At 33.3% G+C, this 21,482-nt stretch overlaps 1 long non-coding RNA gene across 1 annotated transcript in view; it reads right to left on the reverse strand.

Annotated features, from left to right (window-relative positions):
• Positions 1 to 11,861, reverse strand: part of LOC136025650 (uncharacterized) — a 22,207-nt gene extending 10,346 nt beyond the window's left edge. Inside the window, exons 1-3 of the long non-coding RNA XR_010617133.1 lie at positions 11,391 to 11,861; positions 3,097 to 3,237; positions 251 to 460 (exon numbers count right to left, since the gene is read on the reverse strand). This is a non-coding gene — a long non-coding RNA (uncharacterized LOC136025650). The remainder of the gene's footprint in view (positions 1 to 250; positions 461 to 3,096; positions 3,238 to 11,390) is intronic.
• Positions 11,862 to 21,482: the final 9,621 nt, after the last annotated feature.

A 21,482-nucleotide genomic window follows, 5' to 3' on the forward strand; every position in this document is an offset into this window, starting at 1 on the left:
AAATAAAATTCTTTTGATGTAGCTATTGTATCAAAATTCCATTTTTTAGAGTTTTGGTTACCATTGAGCCGGTTCGCTCCTTACTACAGTTTGTTACCACAAACTTTTTTGTTTGATTACAAACAAAAAATAGGAAATAACAAATTTGCAATTTTGAAATGTGTATTTGTGAATCTACATAAACTTTTATCACCGTTTTTTTAAATAAAGAAAGAGAAAGAAAGAGAAAGAAAGACAAAAAAAAACTCACCAGTTCTCCGTGCTGGGGGTATAGAGGACCGACTGTCAAGAAAATCTTTGGCTAGCTTCTTAGATTCAGGGTTTTCACTGGAAGACGCTATTGTTCCAATAGCCAATATTATTTTCGGAGTTGGGAAAACAATCGGTAAAGAAAGGCGATTAAGCAATTTCTGAAGCTGAATGGTTGATTCTGCATTAGATAAGCTGTCCAAAATGAAAACTAAAAAATAAAGATAAGAAGGAGCTAAGGACTTTTGACTTCTAAGGATTTCACCAAGGACCCTAAGGGATTAGATAAGCTGTCCAAAATGAAAACAAAGAAAAGAAAGAGCTAAGGGATTGATCCTTGAATTCTTCTCATTTATTAGCTTTTTGGCCCATCTTAGCTACATTTAGCTTTCATTTGTACTTGTTTCACATGTGACTTGAAGAAATATGGTTCCCATATGCCTCTTTTTGTTTTAAATGGAAAACCTAAAGAGAATATGAATGGAGCGGAAGTACACTGCATAGGCTGAAATGACATTTTAGACACAGATACAGCATTGCCAGCACTTTGAAATAAACTGTCCCAGTTTTGTGACGTAAAATTATATAAAAAAAAATTAATTTGCACCATCTGAACAACAGGTTATATTGCTGCAACCAGAAGGACATTTTCGATAAACCAAAACTTGAACAGACTTTCCAGTCAGAAAGGTGCAAGTAAAATCCAACTTTACCAAAAAAATCTTCAAATGTACTGAACTGTTCTAGGACCTCTAAATTGTACCAAAAACGGTATAAATATACCGTGTTGGCAGTGCTACACTGGTAATCGGTTGATTACAGTTCAATGTCGTCAAATATGCGATACCGGTGAACGAAAGTAATTAATTACGGTACTACTATTAGGGTACCAGTATTTAATTATTAGGTACTAATATTTAGTTATTATGTACTAATAATTTATAATTAATTTATTTAATTATTAGGGTACTAATAATTAAGTACTAGTTTGGCAAAAGATGCAAATAATTAAATATGACCAAGAGTTTTTCTGTTTAGCCGAGTGGTTGCCGCACTAGACTTGAAATCCTGAGGACAGGGTTCTAGTCCTGGTGTTGCAGGTTATTTGGATTGGAACAGGGGTCAATGGTGTAACTCTGTAAACCCAGCTCTGAATGGGTACAAGGAGAGATATGGGGGAAAACACACGAAGAGTCGGGTGACTTGCCCCCAACTACGCATTGCACTCCCGGCTGAGGGCAGGAAATCAGGAGATCGGTTCCTGCGCTGCGCAAACCATTGGTCAGCATGCGATAAAGTTAAGTAGGATAAGTGTTTTTCTGTTTTTCAATGCAGTAACAAACCAAAGCGAAAAACAAAGATCTCATTTCACTAGACAAAATGATAATTCTATTACGATAGATGAAGGAACAAAAAATAAGGAGGAATCAGTGCTACCCAAGCAAAAAATATTATCCTTCTTGTTTTTAACAATGGTGATTCCATTGGTACAGCTTTCATTTTAATCCGAGACCATTTTCGAGGGTTTTTACGTTATCGACAGAAAACCCCATAATTTTTTTTCGCGCAACTACCTTTAACCATTAAGATTCATCGAAACCACAGTTACTTGTCTCGCTGCAAGATCAAGAGAGATAGCGATTGTTCGACTTACTGAGTACTGTTCAGATTTTCGGAAACACGCGAATGTTAGACATTATTAGAACTAATACCAGAGCAATTATTAGCCGATTAATTTGGGTTTGACCACAATTGCGTTTTTACCCTCAGTGGTTAGAAAATCAACCGTAAGGTAGACTACAGGTCTAAATTTCAAAAAGCAAAATAAAGTTCTATATCATTTTGTGAACCATGAAAAAAACATTGCTTTACTAAGATGATATTAAAAAAATCTCCTATTCGATCAAGCTACCGTTCGATTATCGAGGTTAGGTGTTCGATCTACGTTATTTACTATTTTGACTACCATTTTGACCACTTAACTACTATTTTGAAACATTTCTTCACTAGGTTTAACACTCCGATGGCAGTAAAAGAAAAAAAAAATACTCAGCATCTTATATATAGCCAATTACTTTTATTTACTCAAGTTATACATTAAATGTCTTGTCTTTATTTCTTCTTGCCAACATACTCAGCCCCTCTTTGCTACAAAAAAAAAAAGTACTCTTTATCCTCTGATAGCTTGTAAAATGACTTCAAACAGGCCTCCAGAGTCAGTGCGAAGCTGCCACTTGTCTGGTATCTTCAAAAGAAGGTTAGGGAATTTGAGTTGTTGTTTTCTTGTTTTTTTTTGCTGGAGTTGATGTTTATGGATTGGGTTTAGTGTTCAATTAAGGTGGTAAATTAATGTTATATTATCGTGTCTAGGCTGTACTTTGGGGGATCTTTGATGTGGGCGACAGTATATTAGCGGATTTAGTATAAACCATTTTCGTGTTTATTTGTTCTCCCTTGTTCTTTCCTGGCCATGGAATTTTACGGGAGGGATGGTATTTAGGTTGATTTTTGCCTGAGAAGGTTATTGTTACTGACTTATATTTATGCTTTAGAAATAAGTCTTATCTATCTATCTTTCAATGCGTAGATATAAAGTCTACAACCAAAATAATATTCAGGTAACAACCTCTCCCCCCAGATAAAACAAGCTGAATTAACACCTAGAGCTACAACAGGGGACCATGCTATATAATAATATATATAATTGGTATGCAATGCATATATATTACCGTTGAGCTTACACTATCTAATTCATTCATAGAATTCTCAGGAAATTTTGAGAAAAATACAGCAAGGAAAACTAACCCGGTCCTACCTCGTGTAATGACCCTATACACTTATACTCACTCTCATCAGACAGTTCCTCCAAACGAGTGACAAAGCTTCTTTCCTTGGACCGGATATACTGTCGGAACTGATATACAGTGACCAATGATTCAGGACTAAACGATTCACTCTCTTGGCAACGACACACCAGTTCCTTTAGAACTATAAAAATGAGAATCGAAATTAATAAAACTTTTATTCTACTAACAAGCAAGTCCTTTAAATTAATTCTCAAAGATCGGAAGAAAACTTTAACTAATTTTGGCGTAATCAAGAGAGATTATAACTATGAATTCATAAATAACAGGAGAAATAGAGTTAGAACTACAAAGTATAAAACTAATTAAGCGTTCATTATACTAACACCTAAATATAAATTAATTACAAAAGAAGAGAAGGATACTTTAACTAACTTAGGCATAGTGCCAAGAAAAACTACAACAACGTAAATCGGGAGACACTACAACTATGAATTTGTAAGTAATAGGATAAATTGTGTTAGAACTATAAAATTTAAAATTAATTAAGCGTTCATTGCATTGTACTAACATGTGAATGTAAATCAATTATTAAAGATGAAAAGGACACTTTAACTAACTTTGGCTTAGTGCCAAGAAAAACAATGTAAATTGAGAGAGATTATAACTGAGAATGCAAAAGTAACATGAGAAATAGTGTTAGAACTATATAAGGGAAAATGAAAACTAAGGAAACTTTTACTGTATTAGCATGTAAATTCCATAAATTGATTACGACATAATAGACAGAGACGTTAACTATTTTTGGCATAATGCTAACAATAAACCAGGACGTACGTAAATGGATGGAAATTGTAACTCAGAATGTGAAAGTTTCAAAAGAAATAATTTGAAATTACAAAGGTAAAATTAAATTTACTTAAACTTGAATTATACTTTCCAGTAAGTCCCGGTAAAATAATTACCCAAGAAAAACTAAACTCTAATGAGCTTTGGCTTTAATGAGATTCGAAACCTTAGAATTACTTTGTGAGCCTCAACGGCGGTTGACCGTCTGATTTAAATATGAAATTTGATTGAAAAACAATGAAATTGTTCTTCCTTTGTGTCGGCAAGGTTATAATTTAAAGCAGGCAGGACCACAGGGAACTCTGAAGCACAGGAAACTATTATATGTTAGAAAGTTTTTAGGGACCGCCCTTTCTTAAACTTTAAAAGAAAAATTCTGCTACCCTTAACTGAAATAATTACGCTTTTTAATAATGCAAGACTCATTAACAATGAATATCTCTATCTTCGGCAAAAAAAACGGGACAAATTACACGGTTTTTTTTAAGGTTTCCGGGAAGGTAGGTATCGGCTTTATTTTTTCTGTCGCTTATTCAGATCTCATATACAAGCTCTACGAGTTATAAATATAAAAAAAAACAAGTTTTTTTTTAAACTGAAAGTAAGGAGCGACATTAAAACTTAAAACGAACAGAAATTATTCCGTATAGTAAAGGGGCTGTCCCCTCCTCAACACCTCACTCTTTACGCTAAAGTTTGACTCTTTGTCACAACTCTACTTTTTGAAACCATAAAAATAACTTTAGCGTAAAGAGCAAGGTGTTGAGGAGGGGACAATCCCTTTACGCATCCGTGATCTGTCTTCAGGCAAAAAATGCAAAATTCAACATTTCTGTAGATAGGAGCTTGAAACTTCTACATTATGGTTTTCTGATATGCTGAATCTGATGGAGTGATTCTCGTTAAGATTGTATGACTTTTAGGGATTTTTTCCCCTATTCTCTAAAATAAGGCAAATTTTCTCAGGCTCGTAACTTTTGATGAATAAGACTAAACTTAATGAAACTTATATGTTTAAAATCAGCATCAAAATGCGATTCTTTTGATGTAACTATTGGTATCAAAATTCCATTTTTTAGAGTTTCGGTTACTATTGAGCCGGGTCGCTCCTTACTAAAGGTCGTTACCACGAACTGTTTGATGGCAAGACCGCCCAATCAGTTCTAAACAGCTTGGCCACACAAACTTCAGTAAGTTTGAAAAGGACAAGATAGAGCAATCCTTTAAGATATCAAATCCCATTGAGATAAACTAGGATATATGTAAAGAGAGGAGTAAAATAACGCAAAATGTAAGAGACAACTTTAAAGGTTGGGGTGCATTAATAACGAGCAATGGGTAGCACAATTTTAAAGGAGTAGAAATAAAGACTAACAAAATAGGTTTACATTTTATTCTTTCGAAAAAAGTATGAGAAACACAAATTGGTATCTACTTATTTAGATCAACTAACGGCATCTTTGCCGTTCGTTGCAAACGGCATCTATATCTTGCAATGGCATCTTTGCAAAAAAAAATTTGAGGCTAATTAAAAAAAAAAAATCTAAAACACAAACATTAGTTAAATGACTAGTCTCGCATGTATCAAATCGTCTATGTGGAATTCTAAAGAGCTTTCTGATGATGAGATGAGAACAACGGAGGACCAAAGTGATAGCTTGTGATAATTTGTTGGCCCTTTTACTGTTTTTAAGTTTCACAGGGACACCCCAATTAGGTTTTACAAGGTGGGACTATTCAAATCTGTTCGAATGAATAGATTTGACTCCGTTTTGCATACACTTTGCAAAAAAACATAAGAGATATTTAACATAAAAGATACGAGTTACGAAGTCCTTCTAAATATAAAATTTCGTTAAGATCTAATCACTCCTTCATAAGTTAAAGATACCCCATTTTTCTAATTTTTCAGAATTAATCCTCCCCATCCCCAACTCCCCCAAATAGAGCGGATCCGTTCCGGTTATGTTAATCACATATCTAGGACTTCTGCTTATTTTTCCACCAAGTTTCATTTCGATCCCTCCACTCAAAGCGTTTTCCAAGATTGTAGGTTCCCCCCCCCAACAGCCCCCAATGTCACTGGATCCAGTAAGGATTTAAAATAAGAGCCCTGAGACGCAATATCCTTCTAAATATCAAATTTCATTAAGATTTGATCCCCCGTCCGTAAGAATTTTTTTCTAATTTTTCCGATTTAACCGTCCCCTCACTACCCTCCCCCTCCAGATGATCGAATCGGGGAAACGACAATTTATGATTTAATCTGGTCTGGTTCCTGATACGCCTGCCAAATTTCATTGTCCTGGCTTACCTGGAAGTGCCTAAACTAGTAAAACCGGGACAGACAGACCGACAGACCAACCGACAGAATTTGCGATCGCTATATGTCGCTTGTTAGATATCGAGTGTCATAAAAACGATTGGCTTATAAGTGTTCGTTGTAAAAGGGAGCCAATTAAATTAAGGCAGGCTTTTTATTATAACATTAAAAAAATAATTGGTATTGACATAATTGGTATTTCAATTATATTAAAATAAGTATTAAATTATAATTATATTAATATACTTATTTTAATAGGTATTATCATAATGATATACAAATTATATTATAGTTGATGCACATATAATATAAAAATAATTGGTATAATTCTTGGTATATTATTTACTATTGTATTACAGAAAGCGATCTATCTATTCGTGTGTTTGGAGAATGTGGCTGATCAGCATAAAAATTATGAAGATATGCATTATAAACAATAAACTCAAAGTCGAGATTTTGGAATGGTGATTAATAAGGGAATTTTTTTTTTTGTCCTCGGCCAGGGCAAACATATTTGAGAGGATAGAGGCCAATTGATTTCACCCACTGACAAGTTATTTTCATAGTGGAAAATCTCGATACTTAGTCAGTGGCATCGTTGAAGGGGGACAAGGAGGGGAGGGGCAGTTCTCCCCCGCAATAGTTTGGAGAAAACTTTTTGAAGTAGCTTTAGAACTGTTGCTCGTTTTAAGGTTCAACTTCGTTCTTTACTTTGACCAGATAATACTTTTTGACTAATCCATCCTCCTTTTTAATATAGAAATAACAAGAAAAACAGGGGTCACTTCCTAATACGTTCCACATTAATGTTTAAACAAATATGGCGCCTTCGAAGCTTATCATCAAGTAATTAGCTGAGCCTAGTTAATGGCAAAATTGGGAGAATGTACTATAGTTCCTGTTTCACCATGTTTGCTCAGGTCAAATGTTTCCCCTGATAGGTAAGTGTCTTTTATTTCCTAAAATCTATCTGTTCAATTAGATTTCTTGTTATAAAACTTTCAAATATGAATACACCCTCAACATCTGCAAACGGGGCAGAAATGAAATCACCGAAAAACAAGATCTCACTGAAAATAAGATGTTTTTCATTGAAAAACATGAAAATAAGACTTTTTATAAGAATGTTCGTACTGTAGCTAGATTGAATAAATCGGTTGTAATTTAGTCAACGAAGTTAGTAGGAGGGAGGGATCAGCGCTAGGAATCCTTTAATTGATTTAAATTTTTTACTTCCAATATATAAATCAAAACTCCCATATAGCTCCAAGCTCTCTTATTTGTAATTGAAACGCCTAGCAACCACCGATAACGTCCTATTCCCTGCGTTTCGGAATCACATATTAACCAATAAATGTAGAACTACCTCTATGTACAATTAAATAAAAAAAATACCATGCTGACTTCTCTATATTGTCGCTATTCTAAATATTTCTTTTAACCAGCTTCAAAAAAAAAGTTGACAAACATATGCTGAGGATTATTGCTTTTATTAGTAATGAAAACTTTTCAAACGAAGTGGAGTAAGGAGTGACCCGGCTCAATAGTAACCAAAACTCTAGAAAATGGAATTTTGATATCAATAGCTACATCAAAGGAATCGCATTTTAATGCTGATTTTAAATATATAAGTTTAATCATGTTTAGTCTTACCCAAAAAAAGTTACGAGCCTGAGAAAATTTGCTTTATTATAGAAAATAGGGGAAACAACCCCTAAAAGTCATAGAATATTAACGAAAATCACACAATCAGATTCAGCGTATCAGAGAACCCTACTGTAGAAGCTCCTATCTGCAAAAATGTGGACTTTTGCATTTTTTTTCCACAAGGCATATCACCTATGTGTGTTTATTTGTTTGTTTGTTTTTTTGTTTTTTCCCAGGGGTGATCGTATTGACCCAGTGGTCCTAGAATCTTGCGAGAGGGCTCATTCTAACGGAAATGAAAAGTTCTACTGCCCTTTTTAAGTTACCAAAAAATTGGAGGGCACCTAGGCCCCCTCCCACGCTAATTATTTTCCCAAAGTCGCCTAATCAAAATTCTAAGACAGCCATTTTATTCAGCGTCGTTAAAAACTTTATAACTATGTCTTTGGGGACGATTTACTCCCCCACAGTTCCCGTGGGAGGGGCCACAAGTTACAAACTTTGACCAGTGCTTACATATAGTAATGATAATTTGGAAGTGTACAGACGTTTTCAGGCGGATTTTTAGGTTGGGGGGTGATAAGAGGGGGATATGTTAGGAGAACTTCCTTTGGAGGAATTTGTCATGGGGGAAGAACATTTTCATGAAGGGAGCGCAGGATTTTCTAGCATTATTAAAAAAAAAACAATGAAAAAACTAATATGAAAAAGTTTTTTCAACTGAAAGTAAGGAGAAGCATTAAAACTTAAAACGAACAGAAATTATTACACATATGATGGGCTCACCTCTTCCTAATATATCGCTCTTTACGCTAAATTATTTTTATTAATTTCGGCTATTTATTCTACGGCTTTTGTGATTCAGGGGTCATTCTTAATAAATTGGGAAAAATTTAAGCTTTATTGTAAAGAGCGAGGTACTGACGAGAGGGTGAACTCCTTCATACACGTAATAAAAATATGAGGATACAGAATTACGTTACGTAAGCTAATTTGTAAGTTACGTAAATCTTTTACTAATAAAAACATTCGTAAAAAATTAAAAGTTCTAGTTGCCTTTTTAAGTAGCCAAAAAATCGGAGGGCAACTAGGCCTCCTCCCCCGCTTCTTTTTTCTCAAGATTATCCGATCAAAACTATGAGAAAGCCATTTAGCCAAAAAAATAAATATAAAAATTTCGTTTTAATTATTCATCTGCGGAGAGCCAAAATTAAAACATGCATTGATTCAAAAACGTTTAGAAATTAAATAGAAAAACAAGTTTTTTTAACGGAAAGTAAGGAGCGACATTAAAAATTAAAAGGAACAGAAATTACTTCGTATATGAAAGATGCTGCTTCCTCATCAACGCCCCACTCTTTACGCTAAATTTTAAAGATGGCAAAGAATCCGAGCTTATTAAACTCACCATCACCCACCCGAAATTGTTTACAGTATGCTACTGTCGTCTGCACAAACTCATTCCTGACAGCCTTAGCAAAAGCTGAATGCACTACTTAATCTGTGTTTGTTTGATGCGTATCGTCTATTTATGTATTCTATAATGTTTTTGAATTTAACTGAATAACGTCCTTGCTAAATATTAACTTTACTTAGTTATCGCTGGAAGAAAAATGTCCCACAAGATTTCTAACACTCCTTCCCCACAGGTGGTTTTAAAGAAGAGGGGCTGAGGGGGACTCGCCTAGGTCCCCCTCAAATAAACAATCTAACATTTGTAATCAGTCTTCAATTTTTGAAATTTGATCTTTATTAAAGTAAAGTGGAGGTCATTATTGACTGGAAGTTACTTAGTACCTGTTATAGTTATATAATAATGGTTAATACTTACTGTAAGTGTAAGCAAATTGAAGAGATCGGAACCACCACTTCTTTCCCCGGAAGGATAGCCCATGTCCATTTACTATCCGGATGTAGACCCTCTCTTACCTCCCCCCCCTCAATAAAATGCTGAAGCTAAGCCCACGTACTTAGTGCCCCCGTTTTCGATCTCAACTGGAGGGGGGGGGGGGGGTAACTCCCCACCACTTTTATATAATGAATCTGTGGTTACAACTTTCATCGCTTATAAATAATTACAAAGTCAGGATTCCATCAAAGAGTCTGGTGAGTCATGTAGTAATGATGACTTGTTCGAATATTTTTATTATTATAATAGACTAGAACAAGAGCCAAGTGCTCATATGGCACTTGTGACAAGGTCAGAAGAGCCAAGAACCAAGAGCTCATATGGTATGAGCTCTGGCAAAATTCTACGAATCAATAAATTGCTTTAAAAGGAAAATCAGAAGCTTAATGCCGTGATTAATGTCAAGATTTGAAATAACAGCTCTGAGTCACAAGGTCTTTCAAAATATCGAAATTCATTAAGATCCGATCACCCACTTGTAAGTTAAAAATACCTCAATTTTTCCAATTTTTCCTCTCCCCTCAACCCCCAGATGGTCGAATCAGGGAAAACGACTTTATCAAGTCAATTTGTGCAGCTCCCTGACAAGCCTTCCAATTTTCATTGTCCTAGCACGTCCAAAAGCACCAAAATCGCCAAAGCACTGAGCCCACCCCCTAACTCCCCCAAACAGACCGGATCCAGTCCGGTTACGTCAATCACGTATCTACGACATTTATAAGCGTTTTTCCAAGATTTTTGGTTTCCCCTCCAACTCCATTCAATGTCAACAGATCTGGTCGGGATTTGAAATAAGAGCTCTGAGACATAAGTTCCTTCTAAATATCAAGTTTCATTAAGACCCGGTCACCCGTTCTTAAGTTAAAATACCTCAATTTTTCTAATTTTTCCAAATTAACAACCCCTAGCTCCCTGATTGAGAACGGATCCGTTCAAATTATATCAATCACATATTTATGAATTGTGCTTACTCTTCCCATCAAGTTTCATCCTGATCTCTCCACCATCCTGTGCTTTCTCACACCCTTCCTGCTTACCTTCCCCAGATTTCTCCAGGTACCCATTTAGAGCTGGGTCGACTCTGGATGAGCTTATAAATTCACGCCACTGACCCCCGTCCCAAATAAAATAACTGGTAACAACCGGGATTGAACCCATGCCCCTTGAACACATAATTCCCACGCCAGAATGACTTTTTTCTTTCTCGGAAACAGGAGCAACAGTTGGTGCAGATTAAAGAGAGGGGATAATTACCCCCCTTCACCTTCCCCTAGATTTTGAAAAACGACTTTTCTTGACATTTTCATTGAAAAAGTAATTTTAAAAAGAAAAAGGAAAATTACCCGGACCCTCGATTTTGAAAAAAGAAAACCTTATTTTGCATCTTCATTTTAAAAATGAAGAAAGCTTAGCAGCCCCCCCCCCCTTTTGAGGGTTCTTCATAATATTCGGGAATCGGGACCCCTGCACGGATATTCATCGGATTTTATGAACTTTTAAACTAGTTTAGGCAAAGTCTCCACTAGGGTTTTCCATGAAAAACATTTTAAGACGCAATTCACACAATAGTAAAAAAAAAGAAGAAAAGATTCAACAGAAGAAAGCATACCTCTTTCGCAGAATAGTTCGGACTTCGATTCAAAAGTGTTTTGCAAATCGAAAGCAAACTGCTGACAATGGCATTTCCAGTGACAACCAAATCATTACCTTCAGGGGTTACTCGCTCCCATAATGACTGGAAGACAATATTAATCATTAGTATTAATTGACCATAAAATATGTCTGCTAATGATGGGACCAATGGAAGCCTTCCAATTGAGAATGATGTGTCTGACAAACCACAGATCGTAAGTTGGATGGCTTGCGTGACTTAATCGATCCGTGGTTATGCTAATAATTCAAATTTTGTATTTGTTGCCAAGGAAGAGTCATCTTTCCCAGCTCTCTCTTTCTCTCTATTTTCTTTCGCAATTTCATAAAACAAACAAAACTTTTTTATTCTTGCCGAAGAAAAGATTTTTTTTTTTTAATTCTGAAGAAATCTGGTCAGAACAATATAACTAAAAAAAATGTACCATTTCCTATTTTAACCCTACCCTACGAAAATGTACTTTAGTTCCTTCTCCGATAGATTATATCCGTGTGCAAATACATAAGCAGGTATAAGTAAACATAGTAGACCTATACGAGAGGGTGAGGGAGATAATTAAGAACGCTTTCTGGAGCTCAAAGAAGGTTTTGTTTAAGAAAAATATAGTATTATTTCATTAAATTTTATTCATAAAAAGAATTGTTTTTTCATCTTTTTTTTTAATTCATCGTCTCTGATTTCTAATGATGTCATTCTCCGTGCACGTTTATTTTGATCTTGTTTTGTGATTGTGTTATTTATTTTGTCATTCTGCTTTGTGTGGTGGGCCGTGGACTTGGGTCTTCAACTAGTTTCCTTTATGTTGTAAATATTGATAGGATCACCACAGTAACAAGCTCTGCCTCTCCATGGTATCTCAGTTTATTTTATTTGTTATACGTATTATATTAATAAATTAAACTGAAATGAACTTGAATGTCATCATTTCTTTTAACGAAAATACAATTATTAAATTTTTCTCAAGACAAATTATAGATCACCAGAAGGGTAGAACGACACTCTTTAAACCACATCAAAATAGAATTTTCCCAACTGAGAGCCATATGTCTTACAAGCTACACAATCAATTTAAGCTACACAATTAAGCTACACAATCAATTGTGTACACAAACAATTAATCAATTAAGCTACACAATCAATTTAAGCTACACAATTAAGCTACACAATCAATTTAAGCTACACAATTAAGCTACACAATCAATTGTGTTCACAAACAATTAATCAATTAAGCTACACAATCAATTTAAGCTACACAATTAAGCTACACAATCAATTGCGTACACAAACAATTAATCAATTAAGCTACACAATCAATTTGTGGTTACCGCTTATGACTCAACTTGTATATTTTAGTCTGCGCCATGAAAGTGATTTTTTTTTTTTTTTTTTGATTCTTTTGTTGTCCTTTCCCATTTTCATAATATAAGAAAACAAAAAGAGCTAGTATTATTTAGAAAAAACTGTAACAGGGCCAAAGTTAGAATCATTAAAATTTAAGAAGATGGATGAGAAGGAATGTACTAGATTATTTGATGCCTAATTTTCAAGCTTTTCTAGAATAGGGGGGGGGGGATCATCAGGACCGACCAGAAGACTCTCCCCTCTTGTGAAGGTTTTGTAAACAGTTTTTAGAAGAGACTTATATATGTCAGGCTTATTATAAAAAAGCATATTAATTGAATTTCCAAGGTAAAGTATGTGATACAGTAGTTAAATGACAGCAAATATAAAATTAGTATAGATTATATATATATATATATATATATATATATATATATATATATATATATATATATATATATATATGCCCACTTATTCCTTGATTGTTGTTAGTATTTTATTTGCTGTCATAGCCCATCGGCTTTGTATACAGACAAGAATACAGTATATATATATATATATATATATATATATATATATATATATATATATATATATATATATTATATATATATATATATATATATATATATATATATATTATAGCTGTTGGGGTGGCGCTTCGCGCCACCCCCAAGCCCCCCCGCGCGCGTAAGTCGTTACGCGCCATTGTAGTTGTGTCCCTATGTCCCACCTGTGAATATAGATATATATATATATATATATATATATATATATATATATATATATATATATATATATATATATATATATATATATATAATATATATATATATATATATATATATATATATATATATATATATATATATATATATATATATATATATATATATATATATATATATATATATATATTTTAGTTTTTTACCTTTTTTAGTTTTTTTCTTCTTTTGTATTAATGCTAAAGCCAAGGTTCAAACCTGGAGCCTCTCGGACCTAGAACCTGAAACATAACGCTTTACCAACTCAGCTACTTCGGCGTGAATACATTCGTTTTGAGCAGCTTCCTCGGTGTTGCCATTGTAGGTTCTTCAGTCATTTTACAATTAGAAATTTCTCTTTCAACGGTCTCCTTACAATTAAAAATTTGTCTTTGAACGATATTCTTAAATACCTGTGTCCTGGTCGTCATTTATATTCCCTGTGTCCCGGTCGTCATTTGTGTCCCGGTATCCCAGTCTGTAATTTCTCCTTGAGTGTCCCGGTCGTTATTTATATTCCCTCTGTCCCGGTCGTCATTTGTGTCCCGGTCTGTAATTTCTCTTTGAGTGTTTTTTCTTTTTAGTATTTTTTAGTTTTTTACATTTTTTCTTTTTTCAGTTTTCTTTTTCTTCTTTATTTTTCAGCTTCACTATGAAATACATATCGCCGAACCTTTGTTTTTTTAACTAAAATCTGGTAGGCATTGATGACCTTATCCAAGTCAAAATCCCAAACCCAATCATCATCGCTATCATTTTCAGTTTTTGATATGTTTTGACTCTCGCTGTCCAGGTGGATTTTCATCTAACTGCGCGGTTTTGCGTTCTTTAGCCGCAAGCCTGTTTTCTTGCTGTTCTTGTGATTCCTCGGAACGCTTTCTTTTCCTATTTTCTCTATCAGCAGCAAGTTTTTTGGCATAAACTCTTTGAGCAGCTTCCTCGGCTGTTGCCATTGTAGGTTCTTCAGTCATTTTACAATTAAACATTTTTCCGTGAACAAATGTCTTAAATACCGTTATGACGTCACCGTCAAAGCAAAAATGACGACAACTGATTTCATGACGTCAGTCAACACAGAAACATGACGTCACCTGATCAACAGACAGACACACAGACAGACAACTTATTTATATAAATATAGATATATATATATCTATATATATAAAAATAAGTTGTCTGTCTGTGGATGTGTGGATGGATCAGGTGACGTCACCTGAAAAAACTGGATCAGGTGACGTCAAAACTGAAAAAACTAAAAAAAGGCAAAAACTACAAAAAAAACTAAAAACTAATAAAAAAAAAAAGCTAAAAAACTAAAAAAACTATAAAGGTAAAAACCAATAAAAAACTAAAAAAAAACTGAAAAAACTAAAAAAAGGCAAAAACTACAAAAAAAACTAAAAACTAATAAAAAAAGTAAAAAAGCTAAAAAACTAAAAAAACTAAAAAAACTAAAAAAAGGTAAAAAACTAAAAAAAATAAAAAATAAAAAAAAACTAAAAAAAAGGAAAAAACTGAAAAATAAGCTAAAATAAAGGTAAAAACCAATAAAAAACTAAAAAGAAAAAAAGGAAAAAACTAATAAATGACGACACTCAAAGAGAAAGCGACCAGGACAAAAGGAATGTTCGATTAGCAATCAACAAAGCACCGGGACACAGGGAGTATAAATGACGACCAGGACATAAGTAAAAAAAAAAACTATCTATATATATATAAAAATAAGTTGTCTGTGGATCTGTGGATCGTGGATCAGGTGACGTCACCTGAAAAAACTGGATCAGGTGACGTCAAAACTGAAAAAACTAAAAAAAGGCAAAAACTACAAAAAAAACTAAAAACTAATAAAAAAAATAAAAAAGCTAAAAAACTAAAAAAACTAAAAAAAGGCAAAAACTACAAAAAAAACTAAAAACTAATAAAAAAGCTAAAAAACTAAAAAAACTAAAAAAAAGGCAAAAACTACAAAAAAAACTAAAAACTAATAAAAAAAATAAAAAAGCTAAAAAACTAAAAAAACTAAAAAAACTAAAAAAGGTAAAAAACTAAAAAAAACTAAAAACTAAAAAAAACTAAAAAAAGGAATAAACTGAAAAATAAGCTAAAATAAAGGTAAAAACCAATAAAAAACTAAAAAAAAAACTGAAAAAACTAAAAAAAGGCAAAAACTACAAAAAAACTAAAAACTAATAAAAAAAGTAAAAAAGCTAAAAAACTAAAAAAACTAAAAAACCTAAAAAAACTAAAAAAAGGCAAAAAACTAAAAAAAATAAAAAATAAAAAAAAACTAAAAAAAACTAAAAAAAATGGAAAAAACTGAAAAATAAGCTAATATAAAGGTAAAAACCAATAAAAAACTAAAAAGAAAAAAAAAGAAAAAAAAAGGAAAAAAATAAAGGAGAAAAACAAAACTAAAAAACGAATGTATATACAGACCGGTACACCGGGATACAAATGACGACCGGGACACAGGGAATATAAATGACGACCGGGACACAGGGACACAACTACAACGGGGACACCGGGGGAAACAGGGGGATGTAAATGACGACCGGGACACCGGGACAGGGAATGGTCGATTAGCAATCACCATCAACAAAGCTCAAGGGCAATCATTAGAATCATGAGGTATAGATCTGAATACAGATTGTTTTCCCATGGACCATTATATGTTGCATGTTCAAGAGTCGGTAAACCTGACAATCTATTTATATGCAAAGACAATGGGACAGCAAAGAATGTTGTATATTCGCAAGTTTTACGTAGTTAAAACCATATATATATATCTATATATATTCACAGGTGGGACATAGGGACACAACTACAATGGCGCGTAACTATTATGGCGCGTAACGACTTACGCGCGCGGGGGGGCTTGGGGGGGGGCGCGAAGCGCCCCCACCAACTAGGTGTTGGGGTGGCGCAAAGCGCCACCCCAACAGCTAGTATATCTATCTATATATATAAAAATAAGTTGTCTGTGGATGGATGGATGTGTCAGGTGACGTCACCTGAAAAAACTGGATTAGGTGACGTCAAAACTGAAAAAACTAAAAAAAGGCAAAAACTACAAAAAAAACTAAAAACTAATAAAAAAAATAAAAAAGCTAAAAAACTAAAAAAACTATAAAGGTAAAAACCAATAAAAAACTAAAAAAAAAACTGAAAAAACTAAAAAAAGGCAAAAACTACAAAAAAAAACTAAAAACTAATAAAAAAAGTAAAAAAGCTAAAAAACTAAAAAAACTAAAACAACTAAAAAAAGGTAAAAAACTAAAAAAAATTAAAAATAAAAAAAAACTAAAAAAAAGGAAAAAACTGAAAAATAAGCTAAAATAAAGGTAAAAACCAATAAAAAACTAAAAAAAAAAAGGAAAAAAGTAATAAATGACGACACTCAAAGAGAAAGCGACCAGGACAAAAGGAATGTTCGATTAGCAATCAACAAAGCACCGGGACACAGGGAGTATAAATGACGACCAGGACATAAGTAAAAAAAAAAAAACTATCTATATATATAAAAATAAGTTGTCTGTGGATCTGTGGATCGTGGATCAGGTGACGTCACCTGAAAAAACTGGATCAGGTGACGTCAAAACTGAAAAAACTAAAAAAAGGCAAAAACTACAAAAAAAAACTAAAAACTAATAAAAAAAATAAAAAAGCTAAAAAACTAAAAAAACTAAAAAAAGGCAAAAACTACAAAAAAAACTAAAAACTAATAAAAAAGCTAAAAAACTAAAAAAACTAAAAAAAAGGCAAAAACTACAAAAAAACTAAAAACTAATAAAAAAAATAAAAAAGCTAAAAAACTAAAAAAACTAAAAAAACTAAAAAAAGGTAAAAAACTAAAAAAACTAAAAACTAAAAAAAAACTAAAAAAGGTAAAAACTAAAAGAACTAAAAAAGAAAAAAATAAATGACGACACTCAAAGAGAAAGCGACCAGGACAAAAGGAATGTTTGATTAGCAATCAACAAAGCACCGGGACACAGGGAGTATAAATGACGACCAGGACACAAGTAAAAAAAAAAATTAACAAAACTAAAAAGAAGGTAAAAACTACAAAAAAACTAAAAAGAAAAAAAAACTAAAAACTAATAAAAAAACTAAAAAATCTAAAAATCTAAATAAACTAAAAAAGAAAAAAAAAGGAAAAAATAAAGGAGAAAAACAAAACTAAAAAACGAATGTATATACAGACCGGTACACCGGGATACAAATGACGACCGGGACACAGGGAATATAAATAACGACCGGGACACAGGGACACAACTACAACGGGGACACCGGGGGAAACAGGGGGATATAAATGACGACCGGGACAAAAAAACTAAAAAGAAAAAAAAACTAAAAACTAATAAAAAAAACTAAAAAATCTAAAAATCTAAATAAGCTAAAAAAGAAAAAAAAAGGAAAAAAATAAAGGAGAAAAACAAAACTAAAAAACGAATGTATATACAGACCGGGACACCGGGATACAAATGATGACCGGGACCCGGGACACAGGGAATATAAATGACGACCGGGACACAGGGACACAACTACAACGGGGACACCGGGGGAAACAGGGGGATGTAAATGACGACCGGGACACCGGGACAGGGAATGGTCGATTAGCAATCACCATCAACAAAGCTCAAGGGCAATCATTAGAATCATGAGGTATAGATCTGAATACAGATTGTTTTCCCATGGACCATTATATGTTGCATGTTCAAGAGTCGGTAAACCTGACAATCTATTTATATGCAAAGACAATGGGACAGCAAAGAATGTTGTATATTCGCAAGTTTTACGTAGTTAAAACCATATATATATATCTATCTATATTCACAGGTGGGACATAGGGACACAACTACAATGGCGCGTAACTATTATGGCGCGTAACGACTTACGCGCGCGGGGGGGCTTGGGGGGGGGGGGGCGCAAAGCGCCCCCACCAACTAGGTGTTGGGGTGGCGCGAAGCGCCACCCCAACAGCTAGTATATATATATATATATATATATATATATATATATATATATATATATATATATATATATATATATATATAAATAAGTTGTCTGTCTGTCTGTGGATCAGGTGAGGTCATGTTTCTGTGTCCACCCACGCTGTTGGGGAGGCGCGAAGCGCCACCCCAACAGCTAGTATATATATATATATATATATATATATATATATATATATATATATATATATATATATATATATATATATATACTAGCTGTTGGGGTGGCGCTTCGCGCCACCCCAACACCTAGTTGGTGGGGGCGCTTCGCGCCCCCCCCAAGCCCCCCCGCGCGCGTAAGTCGTTACGCGCCATAATAGTTACGCGCCATTGTAGTTGTGTCCCTATGTCCCACCTGTGAATATAGATATATATATATATATATGGTTTTAACTACGTAAAACTTGCGAATATACAACATTCTTTGCTGTCCCATTGTCTTTGCATATAAATAGATTGTCAGGTTATCCCCCTGTTTCCCCCGGTGTCCCCGTTGTAGTTGTGTCCCTGTGTCCCGGTCGTCATTTATATTCCCTGTGTCCCGCGTCCCGGTCATCATTTGTATCCCGGTGTCCCGGTCTGTATATACATTCGTTTTTTAGTTTTGTTTTTCTCCTTTATTTTTTTCCTTTTTTTTTCTTTTTTAGCTTATTTAGATTTTTAGATTTTTTAGTTTTTTTTATTAGTTTTTAGTTTTTATTTCTTTTTAGTTTTTTTGTCCCGGTCGTCATTTATATCCCCCTGTTTCCCCCGGTGTCCCCGTTGTAGTTGTGTCCCTGTGTCCCGGTCGTTATTTATATTCCCTGTGTCCCGGTCGTCATTTGTATCCCGGTGTACCGGTCTGTATATACATTCGTTTTTTAGTTTTGTTTTTCTCCTTTATTTTTTTCCTTTTTTTTTCTTTTTTAGTTTATTTAGATTTTTAGATTTTTTAGTTTTTTTATTAGTTTTTAGTTTTTTTTTCTTTTTAGTTTTTTTGTAGTTTTTACCTTCTTTTTAGTTTTGTTAATTTTTTTTTTTACTTGTGTCCTGGTCGTCATTTATACTCCCTGTGTCCCGGTGCTTTGTTGATTGCTAATCGAACATTCCTTTTGTCCTGGTCGCTTTCTCTTTGAGTGTCGTCATTTATTTTTTTCTTTTTTAGTTCTTTTAGTTTTTACCTTTTTTAGTTTTTTTTTAGTTTTTAGTTTTTTTAGTTTTTTACCTTTTTTTAGTTTTTTTAGTTTTTTAGCTTTTTTATTTTTTTTATTAGTTTTTAGTTTTTTTGTAGTTTTTGCCTTTTTTTTAGTTTTTTGTCCTGGTCGCTTTCTCTTTGAGTGTCGTCATTTATTAGTTTTTTCCTTTTTTTTTTAGTTTTTTATTGGTTTTTACCTTTATTTTAGCTTATTTTTCAGTTTTTTCCTTTTTTTTAGTTTTTTTTTATTTTTTATTTTTTTTAGTTTTTTACCTTTTTTTAGTTTTTTTAGTTTTTTTAGTTTTTTAGCTTTTTTACTTTTTTTATTAGTTTTTAGTTTTTTTTTGTAGTTTTTGCCTTTTTTTAGTTTTTTCAGTTTTTTTTTTTAGTTTTTTATTGGTTTTTACCTTTATAGTTTTTTTAGTTTTTTAGCTTTTTTATTTTTTTTTATTAGTTTTTAGTTTTTTTTTGTAGTTTTTGCCTTTTTTTAGTTTTTTCAGTTTTGACGTCACCTAATCCAGTTTTTTCAGGTGACGTCACCTGACACATCCATCCACACATCCATCCACACATCCACAGACAGACAACTTATTTTTATATATATAGATATATATATATATATATATATATATATATATATATATATATATATATATATATAGCTTAGGTTTTCCATTGTTTTTTTTTTTTACGGCAAGTCGCGTGCCATTGCAAAGCTTTGGTGGGTTGATATTTCTTAAAAGTATTATTGGTACGCCTATTTTTAGTTGTAGCACGTGTGGTGGAAACCCTGAAGGATCTATGGAATTTAAAAATTCAGATGGATAATTAACCGCTTCATTTGGTTCCAAAACTGTGTCGACTGACTTGTAAAGGACTGCCTGGTCTCGAATCTTGTTCAAAACAATATTGTTGATTTCGTGGACGTCTATATTTTTGGGTGCGAGAATCGCTCTTTCACTTAGCCATTTATTATTTTTATAATTTTTTAGAATATTCGGAAATACTTTTTCAATCAATTCATTTTTGGACGTCACTAAATTACAGAAATCAGCAGGTAGTTGTATACGTCCTGAAATTGAGTCTACTGTTTGACCAGAGTCATCGTTTTGCAATCGGACACGCATATTTGTAGTTAATTTTAATATTTTTACGTGTGCCTATAAATTAGAATTTTTTAGGCAAGCATTCATTTCGTCTGCAGGAGTTAAACTACGTAAAAATTGCGAATATACAACATTCTTGGCTTTCCCATTGTCTCTGCATATACAAAGCCGTATGTACTAATAATGACATCATATGCAAAAGCTCTTTTTACAAACAAACAAACATGCATACATACAACTCGTTTTTATATAGATAGATAGATAGATAAAATACAAATTAACTGCGTAAAACTTGCGAATATACAACATTCTTCGCTGTCCAATTGTCGCTGCATATAAATAGATTGTCAGGTTTACCGACCCTCGAACATGCAACGTACAATTGTCAATGGTAAAAACAATCAGTATTAAGATCTATACCACATTTTTCTAATGATTGACCTTGAGCTTTGTTAATGGTGATTGCAAATGCTAATCGAATTGGGAATTGCAATCTTTTAAATTGAAAAGGCAGATCCGTTGGAATCTTGGGAATGCGAGGAATAAGAACAGCCTCACCCTCAAAAGGCCCTGTCAAGATTGTGGCCTCTATTAGGTTTTCCATTGTTTTTTTTACGGCAGGTCGAGTGCCATAGCAAAGCTTTGGTGGGTTT

This window comes from Artemia franciscana, chromosome 1, assembly GCF_032884065.1.
Source record: "Artemia franciscana chromosome 1, ASM3288406v1, whole genome shotgun sequence".
In the NCBI taxonomy this organism is placed as follows: Eukaryota; Metazoa; Arthropoda; class Branchiopoda; order Anostraca; family Artemiidae; genus Artemia; species Artemia franciscana.